We start from the raw sequence: 18,233 nt of genomic DNA, 5'->3' as shown, positions 1-18,233 counted from the left end.
GGCAATAAACTCCTAGACTGAATTTAAACATCCTTCCTAATCCTGTGGGCATTTCCCGTGGGGCGGATACCTCTAGCAGAGCACCTACCTGCCCCAAGAGCACTGGCCGCCAGTCACCTGATCCCACATTTTCTAGAAGCTGACATTTAGGGCCTGAATGGAGCCTCCTTTACAAGTAGATGCCAGTGTGAGGAGAGGCCTAACTGACCTGGGGAGGCATTTGATATTTTCTGAAGAACCTTCTTTACAAAGACACCCAGAAGATTGACTTTGACCTTTACCGAACTCTGTCCTAGCTTCCGGGTGCAAAGGGAATCTCCAGACTGGTCATGGCTCCCTAGTGTGACAGACGTAGGCACCTTGGACTCTCGGTCATGCCTGCTCTCCCTCTCCAGGGTCTGTGAGATGAGGACAGGGTGGGAGCTTTTGTGCTGGAAGCCAGGAGACTCTGGCAGGCAGGGTACTCTGTGTTCCAGAAAAGGAAAGGGCCAGCACGGTTGGAACTGAATCCTGGGGAGTCTTCCCCACCCCCACGGTTGTCGGTGTACAAAGGTTAAGTGTAAAGAGCAAACTACATGCTGAAGACTGGTTTAATTCTTTTACCCAATTAGCCAAACACAAGGGCTGATTTTGCACAGGTAGATCTCTACCTGCCGGTCATCTCCTTCCATGGCCAGCATTCATGGTGCTCCTGCTGTGTTCCATGAGCTGCGGGCCTCCATATTGCTCGCCTCGCTGCCTTGGGCTGAGGTGAGAGTGGGGCTCCCCTGCAGCCAACCACACTCGTTCATTGTTCATGCTTGTCCGTGCTCCCTGTGGAAGGCTCTTGATGACTTCTGTCTGGGTGTTCCCTCTCTAGCAAGCACTGAAGCAAAAACTCCAGGCTGAAGTCTCCAGGAAAGAGGTGTCAGGGAACCGTGAGGTAGGAGAGTAAATTTGAAACCTATTAAAGCATTCATGGCCTTCCATTGCCTCCTTACTTCCTACCTCCTCAAGGTGAATAGCCACTGGGGAGTGGGGAATGGGGGTGGGTGAGGGGAGCAGAGGATCTGTGTCAAGAATCAGGAGACTGGTCTTTGATTTTTAATTAACTCTGTGGCCTGTGCCCATTCCTTCTCCTTTTCTCAGCCTCAGTTTCCCTGCCATTGAATGGGAAAAGCAGGCAGGACTTCTGCCTACCTTCCAACTCTTTTGTAATTGTATGCATTTCAGGCAGAAATTACACATTGGAGAAGGGGCGCAATCACCATGGTTTGTTGGAAAGAGCACACAGCATACGATGGATGCTCCCGGCCGTAAGTTTACTCACCAGCCTTTGGCCTTGGAGGCCTTTTCAGGAGTTTCATCTTTAAAACATTTAGCATCGAAAGTACCAGACTGCAGCTGCACAAAATAGGAAAATCTCCTTAGGAAACGGACAAAGCCCCCCTAGAGCCGGGGAAAGCATTGCCTCAGACGATGAGGACTTCTCCAGTGGGCACAGAAATCAGCAGTATTGTGTCTGCTGGTGCTGTCTGTCCAGATGGTTCTGGATGAATCCTGCCTACTCAGATCCTTGGCTCTGGGCAGTTCTTTTCCACCCGATGTTGGTCTTAATGATGAATGTAGGTTGTCTGAGTCTTCTGGCCCCAGCTGCCCCAGAAACCAGGCTGAGGAATCACTTCCAAGATCATCTGTAGACTGTCTGGCTTTTAAATGCTTCCTCCAGAGACAAAAGCTCATAAAATGCTGTCTCTACACTTAGTCTTAGAGGTCAGCGTGCAGTTCTGCAGTTCTCATTGGATGCCCTATATATCTAGGGGCATAACGTGCCAGGTAGGGTTGCAAACTGGTGTCCTAAAGGTTGCCAGTTAGAGTAAAATTTCTGCTACCCTCTCTTGAAGTAGGTGTTTCCACACCCGCTAGCCAGCCAGCCTGCTCAACCACCTGCAGAAACCCACCTAGAAGCCCAGGACCGGGAATGAATTGCTACATTGTTTTGTTTTTTTATTTATTTATTTTTACTATTTCAAAGAACAACAAAAAGGCTTAACCTCTTTGTGGGCAGAGCAGAACTGGCCAGCTTCCTGGAGTCCTTCACTTTTTGAAAACGAGACTTAGTGTCTCATTTATTCTTTGAGCAATATTTAGAGTTGCTGAGAAGAGGCTGCATGTGTCTGAGTGAAGACGGGTGAGCTTCTTGTCAGGCCTCTGTCCTGTCTTGTCCTCTCCGTGTCCCTGTCCAAGATGCCCCCCCAACCCTACCCCTCCATCCCTCTGTCCCCCTCCCCTCCAACCTCATCCCAGATCCTGCCCCATCCCATCCCAGTCTCACAACTGCCCCTCCCATCTTCCCTCCCATACCCCTCCCACCTCAACCCGGAAGCTTCTGCCTGATTATTCAGAGCTTTGCAGGCAACAGCCACAGGCAGGGAGAGGTAAGAGTGCCCCGGCCCTGGTCTGCAGCCGTTCTGCCTGCCTCCCTGAGCATCCGGGGGTAGACCAAGCGTAAATTTTCCAGTTTAATGACATCAGGGTCACTCACAAGGTTGGAAATAGCTTTTCCCCCTTCGGAGGCCACTACAGAGAAGGCTGAGTTAGTTGATTGACTGATTGAGCTTTGGCGATAGGATCTCACTACGGAGCACCCAAGCTGAGTCAGCAGTTTTAAAGGCCGAGTCAATTGTTTTAAAGGCTCGTAGCACTTACCACACCTAGCTGGAATTTTCCATAGGAAATCTCACTAAAATAAAGTAGAAGAATAAACAAAACTTAGATACGACAGGACTTGTAGCGCAGAACGACTGAAGCACGTGTTTTAAGGCTCCATACGCCTGTGACCTAGTCCTGTGACCTAGTCCTGTGCTGTGTGATGGGGTAGCCTAGTCCTGTGCTGTGTGATGGGGTAGCCTAGTCCTGTGCTGTGTGATGGGGTAGCCTAGTTCTGTGCTGTGTGATGGGGTAGCCTAGTCCTGTGCTGTGTGATGGGGTAGCCTAGTCCTGTGCTGTGTGATGGGGAAGCCACTAGCCTCTTGCCCTTGAGCATCTGAGATGTGGTTAATATGACCTGAGGTTCTCCAAGGATCAATGGCACACTGCACTTTGACATCTACTACAAATGAATGGGGGGGTTGGAGGGGGTGCTGGCCAGACGCTTCAGCAGGTGAAGGCACTGACCACCGAGCGTGACGGCCTGGGTTCAGTTCCCAGGACTCACATGGTGGAAGGAGAGAACTGATTCCCACAAGCTGTCCTGTCACACTCAGGCTGTGGCACACACACACACACACACACACACACACACACACACACACACGCCCCACAAAACACAGTCAGTTCTTAAAAGTCCTCTATGACATCACAATATTGTTGCATGGCTGAGATTATGTTTGGAAGTAAATAAATACAATATTAGAGTTATTTTCACACACATCTCACCCCCGCCCCATCTTTAAGGTGGCTATGAAAAGGTTATAATTGCTGAGGTGACACAGGTCGTATTCCTACTGGGCAGCCCTAATCTAGAGAAACTGAGCTAACATGTCAGTGTCCTTCCCCTATTTGTGTAGATTTGAGAAGTTCGGCGTTAGATTAACGGCCTAAGTGGGACTCTTCAGGGCCACCATAGACAATTACGAAGGCCAATAGGGCAGGCAATGTGGAGTGTGGCCCTCCCTCCACCCAGCCTTCGGGACTCAAGCAGGGCACAGTTATCTCTGGAAAGAGGACTCTTTCATCCCCACCTCAGAGTCCTGCCAGAGCCTTTAGTTAGGGATCTCCTTAGTGGTGAGACGTCCCTAGTCCCTCTGCTGACCCACCTGCCACTCAGTGATGCATAGGGGATAAAGAGAAATGTGTGTCTCCTCCACACTCCTTCCTGCTGGGCATCACCATGGGCATCACCATGGGCATCACCGTGGGCATCATCATGGGCATCATCATGGGCATTGCTGTGGGCATCACCGTGGGCATCACTGTGGGCATCATCATGGGCATCATCATGGGCATCACCATGGGCATCACTGTGGGCATCACCGTGGGCATCACCGTGGGCATCACCGTGGGCATCACCGTGGGCATCACTGTGGGCATCACTGTGGGCATCACCATGAGCATCATCATGGGCATCACCATGGGCATCACTGTGGGCATCACCGTGGGCATCACCGTGGGCATCATCATGGGCATCACCGTGGGCATCACTGTGGGCATCACCATGGGCATCACTGTGAGCATCACCGTGGGCATCACCATGGGCATCACCATGGGCATCATCGTGAGCATCACCGTGGGCATCACTGTGGCATCACTGTGGGCATCACTGTGGGCATCACCGTGGGCATCACCATGGGCATCATCGTGGGCATCACCGTGGGCATCACTGTGGGCATTGCTGTTGCCCCTGTTTTCATTTGGGCTCATGGTTGCCATCATTCTCTACTCTGACCTCTCAATGGTCTCTTCCATTGCAGCTCAGCTGAACCACAGACAGCATTTTTAAAAGACAAAGCAAGAGTCATACTGACGTTCAGTTTACGGAACCTGTCCCGGTTTATGGTGTTTTTGACTTAGAATTATTCAACTTTATGATGGTCCAAAAGCAAAAAAGCTTGCCCATTCAACTAGTCTCTTCCTCCCAAGGAATACTCAGTTAATTACTGGTATCGGGTATTTGGAGTGTCCCCGAAGGACCATGTGTTCACGGCTTAGCCTTAATCCATGATGTTATCAGAAGGTCATAGATCCACTAAGAGTTGGGATCTAACGGGGCAGGGGGTGTCTTAAAGTCATTAGAGGGATACCTTCAATGGGGGACAGTGAGATCCAGCCCCTTCCTCTTTCTCTCTTTTGTTCTTTGTCTGCAGGATGAGTAAGGTGGTCTATCCTACCACCAAAGGCACGAAAGCAATAGGCCAATTGATCCTGGGCTGGAACCTCCCAAGCTGTGATCCCCAGATAACCACTTTTCTTGCTAAGTTGGTTGTCTCAGGTATTTGTCAGAGACAGGAAGCTGATTATCAGAGTATCTAATATTCCATGACAAGATGGGCTCAGAATTTGGTGGGTTTTCTCCACTGTCAGCTACTGGAAGTATTCGGAGCCTGTTTAAGACAGGCTGTTTTAAGCAAAGGTATTTGGTAGGTACCCGATCAACTTTTTTTTTTTATAACAATGGCTTCATCACCATGTGATTCCATTCGAAGTGCAGGAGCATTCCCTCCTGTCTGTCAGTAAGGGTCTCCACAGGAGAGAAATACTCTGTAATTAGGATGATTTTGGAGTGTTCTCCCTCTTGTGTGTGTGTGTGTGTGTGTGTGTGTGTGTGTGTGTGTGTGTGTCTGTGTGGTCTGTGTGTGTGTGTGTGTGTGTGTGTGTGTGTGTGTGTGTGTGTGTGTGTCTGTGTCTGTGTGTGTGTGTGTGTCTCTCTCTGTGTGTGTGGTCTCTGTGTGTGTGTGTGTGTGTGTGTGTGTGTGTGTGTGTGTGTGTCTGTGTGTGTGTGTGTGTGTGTGTGGGGCTCAGTCCCATGGTCTTGCATATCCCTGAGATTCATCCCTGAGATTCATCCCTGGTCACGGCTGACATGTAAGAAGGAGGACAGGGTAGAATATAGAGTATAGGATAGCCCAGAGCAGAGCTTGGGACCCCAGGGCTAGTGACAGTGGGGAGCAGGGGAGGGGTCATTTGCCAGAACCAGGAAGGAGAGAGCTATGCAGGGCCAGGATGCTCTGGGAGGAAGGAAACAATCTGACTAAGGTGACATCACAGGGATGGCGCTGGCGAAGTAAACCCCAGCATCTCCCCTCCTTCTTTCTAACTGATGAGGCTCTCCCCAGACCCCAGGGGTCCTGCTGCTGAAGTTCTTGTCAAAGCAGAAGAAGACAGGGTGGGACCAGAGAGCATCCACTGAGGCAAAGGCGCCTGCACTTTATCCACATACTGCTGCTGTCAGTCACCGACAGTCCTGCTTTCTGTCTTGCAGGGATTGTGTGGGCACAGTTTATAGGATGCCAGCCCCAATTCCTCAGCCCTGTTTCTGGCCTGAGGGAGATCCGGAGGCTCTGTCTGCTGGTGTGTGCTGTATATGCGTGCATGGGTGGAGCTCTCAAGGCACAGCTCCTTCCTTACCCAGCCCTGAGCCTCCACCCCGGGGCCTCTATGCCTCTGCTCTTGCAAGGCTGGTCCACCATGTGACCAGACTGCTTCCTTTGAATCTTGCAACCCCTGTGTGTTCTTTACCTCACCCTGTAGCTCTGCCTGTCCTCTCTCAGCACCTGTCTCCTGGCTAGCCAGTCCCAAGTGCCTGGTGTCCTTTTGGGGGATGTTGGATCCCTAAGGGCATTTGGGGTGATCCCTGGGTTGTGGAGTCCAGTCTGAGGAAATCCCTCCGGGATGAACTCTCTCCCCTAAATGAATTTCCAATAGTCTGATTTCTGTCTTACTAGAACATTCAGGAAGTACCCAAGCTAAACACACCAGTCAGAGCTGAGGGCCTGAGCAACAGCAGGGAGAAGGTTGTACAGAAAGGAAGAGGTTATTGTCTCCCCTCCATACCAACATACAAGTCCAAGGGGCGCTGGGGTCCCTCAGAGACCGGGCTTCACGGGCCAGCTGGAGGACCTGTGCTCAGACACATCCAAGCTACATGACGAGGAAAAAGGAGTGTAAGAGAGAGCTGTGGAAGCATCAAGGAAAGGAAGCATCGTGAGGAGGATGCAGTGAGCATAGACAGATGCATTGAAGGACGGGACACAGCCTGCTTCATATGTTTCGTTCTTATTTTATTTTATTATACTGCCCAGAGAAAGGGCAGCTGAGCTTGGGAAGAAGGCGATTTGAAGATAGGTAGCCAAAGAGGTTGTCTGAGGAGCATGCATTGTGTCTTTGCTGAGGCTCAGAAAACGCAGAGGGACTGTGTCTTTCCAGAGCCAAGGGTAAGCAGGCCTTGAGAGGGCAACAGGAACCCTTCTGGTACTGTGCCTGACATCAAATGGGCAGTGGCCCTATGAGGTCATCAGACATAATATGGCTGTCTATTAGTGTCTGCCCTGTCACCTGACCGTACCATGCACCAGAAACACCTCTGTGGCTCCTTTATTCATCCCTTTGTGGAACAGACCGGTATAGAGCCCCTGGCTCTATGTCAGCACAGTGTTGGGCACCAAAAGAGCTGGGCATGGTGATATCGAGGTTTGAACCACCTTGGATTTAGCAGTCAAGTGCATGGGCACATCAGTAAGTCCTGCAAAGGCCATGAAGGGGAGGAGCCAAGGAGAGCGAGTAAGGGTGGAGAGGAAGGGAGGAAGACTGGTGTAAGTGGAGGGCTGAAAGGCCCAAGGAGGAGAACCGGAATCCGTTAGTCGCCTTTCTCATCGCCATGCAAAAATACCCAGAAGACGCACATCAGAGGGAGGAGGGCTCTGTTCACTCTTGGTTTCAATGTTCAGTCATGATTTTCTGACTCTGTATCCTTGGGCAGAACATGGCACATGTGAGGAGATTCGTCTCTTCATAGAGGACAGGAAGCAGAGAGAGAGGAGAACACAGGGACCATATAGAACTTTCAAGGGCCCACTACACACACACCCCCAACCAGGGGCCCACTTCCTAAAAATTTCTAGAACTTCCCAAAATAATGCCAACAGCTGGGGACCATCCATTCAACATGAGCCCTCGGGGTTATTTATATCCCGGCCGTAACATTCCACAGGCCCAGTAACACAACTCAACAGATCTATTTTCTCCCCTCCCATGCCCTCCCACTTCTGCCTCCCTGGCCCCTTCTCTTTTTCCCTTTTTCACCATTGAGCCCTGTTGTTGTAAAATTGTAAAAAAGGCTGTGTTTTACCCCCACTAGATCCGGCACCGCAGTGCCCCAAGATATCTACTAGATACCTTGCTTGAAACACACATCCCACCGTGGCAGCCCTCCCAAACTCAATTCTCCACAAGAAAGAACAAACAACACAATAACCTCTGATCCAATTGATAAGATATAATTGCCCACCTAAATATACAAAGCCCTGTACACATCCATCCCTTAAGGACATTCATAACAACCTGTAAATACACAGAGTGGAATCTTAACGTCAGCCTCCATGTTCTCTCCATGGCTACTCTTCCCTTTCCTCCCGCCTCCTTCCGATCCAGTCTCCTCCTTACTCAGACTTTTCTCCTGCCCATCCTTCCTTCTCATCCAATGACAGGCCTTGTTCTATCCTGCACCCGCCCTCACCTGTATGACATCCTACAGAGCCCAGATTGGCCTTATGATTCTTCTGCTTCAGTCTCCCAAGTGCTAGAACTTTAGGTCTGTATGTATCATACTGGCTTGGCAAATATATCCTGAATAGCATCCCTTCCGGAAGAACAGAATATGTAAATTCGTATAAAGATTTACTAGTCTAAGCTGTGTTAGGGTCACACACACAAAGAGTAATAACCCAGACTCAAATAAAATGCAAGATCAAAGAGTGTTTATTCTTGCGTGCAAGGGCCCGATTCCATTGCGATGGAAGGACCCCAGCTAAATTTGAAGATCCAGGTTTTTTTTTTTTTTTTAAGATTTATTTTATTTATATTAGTACACTGTCTTCAGACACACCAGAAGAGGGCATCAGATCTCATTACAGATGGTTGTGAGCCACCATGTGGTTGCTGTGAATTGAACTCAGGACCTCTGGAAGAGCAGTCAGTGCCCTTAACCGCTGAGCCATCTCTCCAGCCTGAAGATTCAGTTTTAAAGCCAAAAGGAGGAACATGGGTGGGGGGTGATCTATGTCTTGGTTGGCGGGTTCGATCTCTGGGGGCTCTGGGTGATGCTATGATTCAGACTACTCTTGCTTCGTGCCAAGGAACAGTAGCTCTTGACCTCTTGGCTGTAAGCTTGGTTAACTGCCCTTTTCCATGCTGGGGAGGGGTCCCTTTTACATAAGCCTGCTGTGGTTCCAGTAACTGACTTGCCCAACTCTGGGAAGTAGAAACTCAGACCTGGTCTCCTGAACGGCTAGTTTGCAGCCTGTCATGGAGTCAGCCTGACTCAGGCCAATTCATTCTTTTAGTTGGGTGAGGTGGCACACGCTTTTGAACCCAGCACTTGAGAAGCAGAGTCAGGTAGATTTCTGTGAGCTTGAGGCCAGTCTGGTCTATGTGCTCATTCTAGGCCAAGGCTGCCTAGTGAGATCTAGTCTCAGAAAGAAAGAAAGAAAGAAAGAAAGAAAGAAAGAAAGAAAGAAAGAAAGAAAGAAAGGAAGGAAGGAAGGAAGGAAGGAAGGAAGGAAGGAAGGAAGGAAGGAAGGAAGGAAGGAAGAAAAAAGAAGGAAAGAAGGAAAGAAAGAAAGAAGGAAAGAAAGAAAGAAAGAAAGAAAGAAAGAAAGAAAAAACAAGAAACAAAAAGCAAACACACAAGCAAACACACACACACACACACACACACACACACACACACACGATCAACTAAAAAACCTTCCATCCTGTGAATACTGTCACAGTCAGTGTTTCTGAGGAAGATAGAGCTAACATTTGTGAGGAATTGATATCTGTGGAAAGATCTTTGGGTCAGGATCCCAAGTCTCCCTGCCAAGGTGTCAGAGAGACTGCCAAGGGCAGTTCAGAGCCTCTGAAGTGCTCCTGGGTGAGAACCTGGAGAGCCTGGAGGCCTTGGCTTGTTTCTGCCTGACCTCACCCTCTAGTACAGCCTTGGCTTTGCCTCGTGCCCTTTGGAAGCTGCTTCCCTGGGATGGGACTCCATGCTCCACCCATTCCCAAACCCTCTCTTCGCCAATATCCAGCCAAATCCTTTCTCTTACAGCAGAACTGACTGGCGAGATCCAACTTCAACCACTGGTATGCCCAGGGGAATCTGGATATAGCACAGTAAACTCTTAAAAGACACTCACCCCCTATTTTCTAGCTCATCCCCATGAAATGGAGCCCTCTGGTCTTCCCGCTGCCAAGTCCTACTGGGCCCTTATTACGGAGCCTGTTATTAAGGATGCTCTCCTGGCACAGTAACCTCTAGCAGAAAGAATGTCGAATGACAGCATGCTCACAGATGCTGCTTCAACGGCAGAACATGGAAAAGGATGCCCTGGTTACAAGTAACCTCAACTTCCCGTGGACATAACAGGACATGGCTGAGACACACCCGAGGACCCAGGAGGAGAAGGTTCTGCTTATGCTTGCCGAACAAGCATGAGGACCTGAGTTCGGACACCGACCCTAAGGAAGAGGACAGGGACAGGGAGATCCCTGGAGTTCCCTGGTCTAGCCAATCAGAAAAATCCAAATTTGGTGAGCGATCCTGACTAAGGAAACAAGATGGAGAGTGACAGAAAATGCCTTACACAAAGCATGGCCTTTGGCTGCCCCCCAACATGTATATACATGGGATACATGAAGTCAAAGCAGGCCCAAGGAGGTCCTGGGGTCAATTCCTACCATGGAGGGGTGGGGGTGGGGATGGGAGCTGGGAGTGGGGGCTGGGGTTAGGGACAACAACAAAACGAAAACCAAACAAACAAAAAAGCAATCAACAACAAGAATGCAAAAGTCCGGTTGCCCCATTATGGGTTTGTTTGACGACCCTGGGATATGTGTTGTCTTCTATGTCTCCTGTGCTCTCCCTGATTCTCCCCACCTGTGCCCGACACTCTGCATCTACTGAACAACAGAACAGTAAAGCATGAGAACTTAGACTACCTTGTCAGACTGCCAGAGGTTGACTCTCCTGCCTACACGTTCTGGAATAGTGAGACCAGGGTTGTCAATATTTGTCTTGATGTTTCCCTCTCTGCTCAGCAGAAGTCCACCCACTGGTGCTGTTCCATTACCACCATTGATTGATCTTCCCCAGTCTGCTGTGAGTTGGAAGAGTCCTAAGAGTTGGTTCCTCACGGTTGTTTTCCTTCCAGTCCAGGGACCTACCTTAAATACACCAGGGCCAGGTGCAAGAACAGTAACAGAGTTGCATTGCGGCTGCCTTTACAACAAGGAAAAGCTTGTCTCTGATGTGACTTTGGAGAGGGGGGGAGAGGGAGGGGACAGGGGAGGGAGAGGGGGACAGAGAGGGAGGGAGGAGAGAGAGAGAGAGAGAGAGAGAGAGAGAGAGAGAGAGAGAGAGAGCCAGCGCAAGACTGGCCAAGGATGTGTTTGTCCTTTGGTATGGTGAGGTAGGAGGGTGCAGCATCCCTTCCCCCTGAGGTACCACCCATACCACAGGTTTAGTATAGAATAGAGTTTATCTAGGGCATGGGGAGGGAAGTTGGGAAGGGAGTAGAGACAGAAAAGGGGGTAAGAGAGGGGAGATGAAGAGGAAAGGGAAGAGGAGAGGGTGCCCAGGAACCCGTGGAGAGGGAGGGAGAGAGGGTGAAAGGGGTCAGGGAGAGAAGGGGCAGTGAGAGTAAGAGTGTAAGAGAGGGAAGAGGAAGCAAACAGCCTCCTTTATAGTAAGCCAGGCATACCTGGCTGTTGCCAGGTAACTGTGGGACAGAACCTAGAAGGAATGTTAACAGCCTCCACTCAGGGCATGATAATACAGTTATATAATTCTACATATAGGCCTAAGTCCACCCAGGCCACCATAAGGGGTTCGGGTGGCCTTTTTTCTTCTTGCAGTGGAATTCTAAAGGTCCAGAAAAGGAACATTCCATCCTTCAGGGAACCTTTCTTTAAGCAGAGAGGTAAACAATTTAGAATAGTTTCAGGAAGTCCCTAAAACTGACCAGATTCACTGGGCCCCTCCCCTTTAGAGTTAGCAATCAAAACTGCAAAAACAAACAATGAACAAACAAACAAACAAAACACTTTCAGACAAGCTAAGCTGCAAAGACTCTGAAGCCAGACCAGCTGCCTGGAAGAAACAGAAACCAGCAGATCTGCCTGGAAGAGGTTTAGGCCAACTGAGTCACTTAAAAAGGACCCTCATTTGGGGACCTGGTTGAGCTTGTCTAGCAGGCCCCTGTGCAGTGAGCTGTCTGCAGGCTGTCCAGTGAGCTGCAGGGTCCTAGCTTTGTGAACTGTCAGTCATGCTGGGGTGGGCTTTGGTGATGCAGCTGTCTTTGGGCTATTTCTGCTCCTGTGAGTAATCAATCCCCCACCCATCTTCCGGTAGGTAACTGCAATAAAATCACTGGCTAACCAAGCTGGACTTCGGTGGTGTCCATATTTGTTGTGGAATCCCTGTGAAGGTTGAGCAGATGGGTATTGCATCTTCTCAGGAAAAGTTTAGTCACATGACAGATCCACCTACTCACCGGGGCCACCTAACAAGGTTGCTTACTCAGAGTTGAATGTTCTATGTGTCTCCAGTGGACTTGGCATGGACATGGGTAGAGCATAGGTATGAATGCCCGGCAAGCAAACCCTCTTCACAGAGTTCTTCCCGCCTCCCAGCTGATGCCCAAGTGAGGAATGCAGCAGGAAGTGAGGTGTTCCTGATGTGTGACTGTGGAGACAGGGGTGGCTCACAGGTCTGCTGACTGAGATGAGAGCACCCCCCCCACCCCCACCCCCCCACCCTGGCCTTGAAGCAGAACAACAGAGTGCAAAGTTTCCATGGTTACTAGGGCAAGAGGGGACTCAGGCCCAGACAGCACTGGGATAAATGAATCTGTGTGGAGTACGACCTCAAAGTCACCACTCACCTCTAACAGTACACACAGGTCGAAAGGACCAGATTTCCATGCCTCTCACGTTGTAGTAGCCTGAAATAAAACAGGGAGAGACAGTAAATGTTTTCTCCTGTAAATGTAACTTCCAGGGGAGTTAGAAAGTGGAAATAAAGTGTGTCTCTTACCATCGTCAGTTAAATAAATGTTTGAGTAATTGCCAGGTCAGGGAGTCCCTGACACACAGAAGGAAGCTGCTTGGGTTTTCAGTTTGGGACCGACATAGGCCTCAACTTTGTAATTTGGACTGATGATTGTCTCTTCTTTTTAGTGAAAAGACAAACAAACCCTTTGTGCACAACCTCTCTAAACTTTTAGAATACTCTATTCTCGTCGCATGGCCCCTGTGAGGACACACTGAGGGGCATTTCCAAACCCATAATCCTAAACCTTAAAAGGGATCCCGGATGGGGGTTGGGGGACTGATCAAAGGAGATCTGCCGGTTTATGACCTCCCCTTCAAGGCCCTTTCCCCTCTCCCTGTCAGTTTTATAGAACTCTTTCTTCTCAGGTTCATCTGGATCAAAGGCTTGGATGCAGGGGTCTCCTTAACCCCCACTTGTCAGGGAAGGAAGGAATTACCCCTGAATTAAAATCTTAAGTGAAGTGAGTTTACCCACCTCCCTGGGGGTGGGGCAGAGGGAGGAGACCAAACTCTTTTGGGCTCACAGAAGCAGACAAGGACAGGGGTTAAATTCTGGACTGACCTTTCTCTTTGCCCTTGCAGCTTGCCCCCTCCTTTCTTCCAACCCTGCCCCGTCCCTTCTTCTCCCGGATTCCTTCTCGTCTCTAGCTTCCAAACAGAAATTCTCTGAACTTTTGCACACAATGCCAGTTAACATTGACAAACTGCTACGTTTCCAAACTTCCTATCTACCCCAGCCTGGCTCTATCCCAGCCATGAGAAGGCTAAGCTACAGTCTCCACTATTAGGGATACCGGAAGCTTCCTCTAGACCCCAAGAGCGAGGCCTCAGGGTTCTGAGCTGTAGGACTCAGGTCACAGCCCTGCTCACGCATTAACTCTCTTTCACTACCATCTCCACCTTCCTTCCCTTGGCGCAGCAAAACTTAGGTCCTGTTGGGGTAGGGCACATCAAGGACGGTTCCCGGATGTGCTACCTAAGGGCTGGAACTGCCTTCACCCTGGGACACTCCACAAACACCTTTGATGGGAAATAACTGGGAGCCGAAGTGGGAGCATAGGGCATTCTGGGGTCAGTTTCCTGACCACCCTCAGGCCAGCTCAGAACAGCAGATTCTCATGGTAGGGATGTTGACAGAGGCAGAACACACACACACATGTTCCCCGAGTCATGAAATCTCATTTGAAAAAAAACTTGGAGATCACTTAAAGACATGCCTGCCACAGTATAGCAGAATCTATAGAAAAACAAGACACACTTTGTTCCCCAGAGTCACCTCCCAAGCAAGGAGGCGTCCTGCCTGTGGTTCAGGGACCGTCATGAGACCTCAGCGACTCAGAAAAAGATAAAGTAGGAGAATCTTGAGTCTGGAGCCAGTCTGGCAACACAGTGAGATGCTGTTTCAAAACAAACAAACAAATACACACACACACACACACACACACACACACACACACACACTCACATGGTTAGAGTGCTTACCTAACACACACAAAGCCCTGGGTCTGACCCACAGCACCACATAAACTAGGCACTGTGGCATATACCTGTAACTCTGGCACTCAGAAGGGAGCCAGAAAAATAAAATAAAAGGTTCAAGATCACCGTTGGTACACAGTGAGTCTGAGGCAGAGTAAGCCTGGGCTACAAATCTCAACAACAGAAGGTGCCTTCTAGTGTCAGGGGCTGCGTTAGGGAGAGGACCTTAGAGAGGGTTCAACTCCTGCAGGTTTCGCTCCCTCCGGGACTGTTAACCTAAGGGATTTAAATGACAAGAGGTTAGGAGAGTCGTTTTGAGAGACCTTGTCCCAGACATTGCCCCAAACTATAAACTTTAGGGCCACTTCAATGCCCCATCTCCTCCTTCCTGTGCATCCCGCCCCTGTGGGTCCCTCCATCCGCAGCACCCCAGTTTCTAAAAAGAGCTTCTGCTGCTATCAAATCCAGTCCCCACCACCCCACCCCTGCTCTTCCTCTCCCTCTTCAGCATCCTAGCCTGCTCTTCCCCTATCTCAGGCTTTCAAGCTGGTTTCCGGTCCCACCTCTTTTCCTCCCCTAGGTCTTATCACCTCTTCTGTACTCTGGCATTTTGATAAGGCTTCGGACTTACGGCAGGATGGCCCCACCCTAGGGCAACTTACCCCGATTTGCGTTCTAAGATGATAAGTCGGTCCGATGAGTGCACAGGGCTGCGTTCTTAACTGGTGTTTCTTGAAGTGTGCCCAGGGCTGCATTCTTAACTGGTGTTTCTTGAAGTGTGCACAGGGCTGCATTCTTAACTGGTGTTTCTTGATGTGTGCACAGGGCTGCATTCTTAACTGGTGTTTCTTGATGTGTGCACAGGGCTGCATTCTTAACTGGTGTTTCTTGAAGTGTGCTCCCAGGACCCACATCACCAACATTACCTAGAAACTTGTTAGGAAAGCCAACGCTCAGACTCCACCCTGAGGCCTACTGAGCTCCAGAAGGGAAGCCCTCTGCATGATTCTAAGACACATTCAAGTGGAAGGACCACGCAAGATTCCCGTCCTCTCAGGACCAGCTCTGTGGGCGTGCAACCAGGGAATGGTGCTCTTTGGTGCTGTCTTGATGGGGCCTTTGAGCCGGAATGGAGGGCAGCAGAGGTAATTATCAGCAGATAAAAAGACAATGTGTGGGACCAGCATTCTCCTTGCCTTACATCCCAAAGGAACTCACAGTTCTGGTGGATCCACAGTGTGTGAGATGTTAGGCAGACTCAAAGTTGCCAAAGGCTAACCCAGCTGGAGGTTGTCAGAGACCTGTGTAAAAGTTACCTTTGCTGAAAAGCATTGACTCCTCCCTTGAGCCCTCAAGGTAACTAAGAAAGGGGACAGAAACCTGGTGGTTCTACTTTGACTTTGCAACTGTCTTCTTTGCCTCGGGTGACCTGTTCACCTCTGCTTGTAGGCATGTTGAACGCTCAAAGAACCAGTGATCCTGAACAGCTCTTATCTGCTTCAAGGAAGAAAGCCCAGTGTCCGAGCATCTGTCGGCTACCAAAGGGTGCCTGAAGGTCCCTGGCTAAACCAGCGGTCATCTTGGGTGGATGGGACGTTCCAGGTGTAGCAGCCTGGTAGGATGGACCAATATCTAGATAGAAGCCCTTACTCATGCTGGCAAGCTGCACCCTGAAGCAGCAGTGACCGTCCCCAGTGAAGCAGCAATGTTTCCTTTAAACAACAAGGACTTGTCCAAACCTCTTTCCCAGACCAGGCCTGAGTCAATGACAGGGAGCCTGACCAGGGACTGTTGGATTAAGTATCTGTACCTGGCTCTTGTCACCTTCTTCTATTTAAACCGAAAGCTTCTCAGTGTTACAAAACCAGTCGTGGGCCTCCTTTTCCAGTGTGCGTTGTTTAAGTGTCCTCTCTGCTTTTCACCATCCGTCCTCTCTTTCATGGGTGCCTGTGTCAGAACTGGAGGCCAGGCCCAGCCTGTCGAAGCTGCAGAAGCCACAGTTTTTATCCTGACACTCTAGCGACAGGAAGACAGCCACACCAAGCTACATTTGCCTTGTGCACAGACGTGGAGGTGAGAGATGGCTCAGTGGTTAAGAGCGCCGACTGCTCTTCCAGAGGTCCTGAGTTCAAATCCCAGCAACCACACGGTGGCTCACAATCATCTGTAATGGGATCCGATGCCTTCTTCTGGTGTGTCTGAAGACAGCGACAGTGTACTCATATATGTTAAATAAAATAAAAAAGAGACACGTGGCCAAGGGACATTATCATATCACATTTTACTCGTGTTCTGATTCACTGTATCAGAGTCACTCCTAGGAACTGTGACACAGAAAGAAAGGGGCAGAGAGAGGGGTCCGAGAATGTTGCCAGGATGTGCATGTGTCAAAGAATAAAATAAAAAGAAATGAGCCAATCCCATGCTGGGCCTCCCCTGTTCTGATGAGAACAAAATAAATATGTATGTCTGGATTGCCATTTTAATGATCCAATTTACCCAGTAAATATTTGAGTATCTTCGTTTTAAAAGTGCCATTGCACACCAGAGGAAAGGGTAAATTCATGTTAGCAATTCAAGCCTTTTTCTTTACTTAGACCAACGAATGCTAGATAAACAGACAAACAAACCGCCAATAGGTGTTGTGGCAACGCCTTTAGTCCCAGAACTCTGGAGGCAGAGGCAGCTGGATCTCTGAGTTTGAGACCAGCCTGCTCTACAGAGCAAGTGCCAGGACAGCTAAGGCTACCCAGAGAAACCCTGTCTTGGAAACAAACAAACAAACAAAACAAAACACACAAACAGTGAGAACTCATAGAGCTTACAAGAAAAATGAAAACCAACCCTTTTTATCTTAATGTCTTCAATAGCACTTTCACCTTAAGCAAGGATACCCGCGTTTGAATTCTGCACCGGATCCATCAAATGACACGGCTCCCTCTGCCCCATCTTGTCTGGCACTCACACCAAGTTGCTTCTGTGAATGGGCGGAAGCAGGAAGCACTGTTCATCACCCTTGGGCCATGGGTACAAACTGAGCCTGTCTTAAGAAGCCTTGGACAGTGGTCATCCAATTCTGAAAGTTCGTAATGGAGAGGGATAGCCTGTGGTAAGGGCGAGCCCACTGGGTTTTCACTCCTAGGAAGAATTTCAGAGCTTACTTGTGAGTGTTCTCTCTGTCAGCACTTACTGTGGAAAACAGAAGTTCACTCTAGCTGTCTTAACAGATCAGACCAGGGGCTTGCAAGCAGTGTCTCCTTTCTCCCCTTTGTTTCTTTCTTTCTCTCTTTCTTTCTTTCTTTCTTTCTTTCTTTCTTTCTTTCTTTCTTTCTTCCTTCCTTCCTTCCTTTCTTTCTTTGTTCCTTCCTTCTTTCCTTCCTTCCTTCCTTCCTTCCTTCCTTCCTTCTCTTTCTTCTTCTTTTTTTAAAAGTTAACTTTTTATCATTGCATGTTGGGGTGAGTGTGGCACTTGTAGAGGACATCTTTACGGAGATGATTCTCTTCTACCTTTACATGGAGTTTGTTTGGGTTCTGGGGATCAAATACAGGTCATGAGGCATGGGCAAGCACAGCCTTTCACCCACCCAGTCATGCTCTCTGACCCCCATTTTTATTTTACTGTGTCAAGACAGTCTGTTGAGTCATTTCTCGCTCTCTTGCAACCCTTGAAACCCCAACTTTTCTGGGCTTTTGGGACCCCACAATTTTTTTTTTCTTTTTTTCTTTTCTTTTTTTTTTTTCGGAGCTGGGGACTGAACCCAGGGTCTTGTGCTTGCTAGGCAAGCGCTCTACCACTGAGCTAAATCCCCAACCCCCACAATTTTCTTAAAAGTTGATGACCCACCCCACCCACCCCGGGCTTGATGACATCTGTAGTCTCATGAGTTCTGAGGCAGGTTGGGGACAGGGAGAGCTCCAGGCCTAGGGTATGAAGTGAGACTTGTCTTTTTGCTTTCGGAGTTGGT

Source organism: Rattus rattus, chromosome 4, assembly GCF_011064425.1.
Source record: "Rattus rattus isolate New Zealand chromosome 4, Rrattus_CSIRO_v1, whole genome shotgun sequence".
Classification (NCBI taxonomy): domain Eukaryota; kingdom Metazoa; phylum Chordata; class Mammalia; order Rodentia; family Muridae; genus Rattus; species Rattus rattus.
This window is presented reverse-complemented; position numbering follows the sequence as displayed.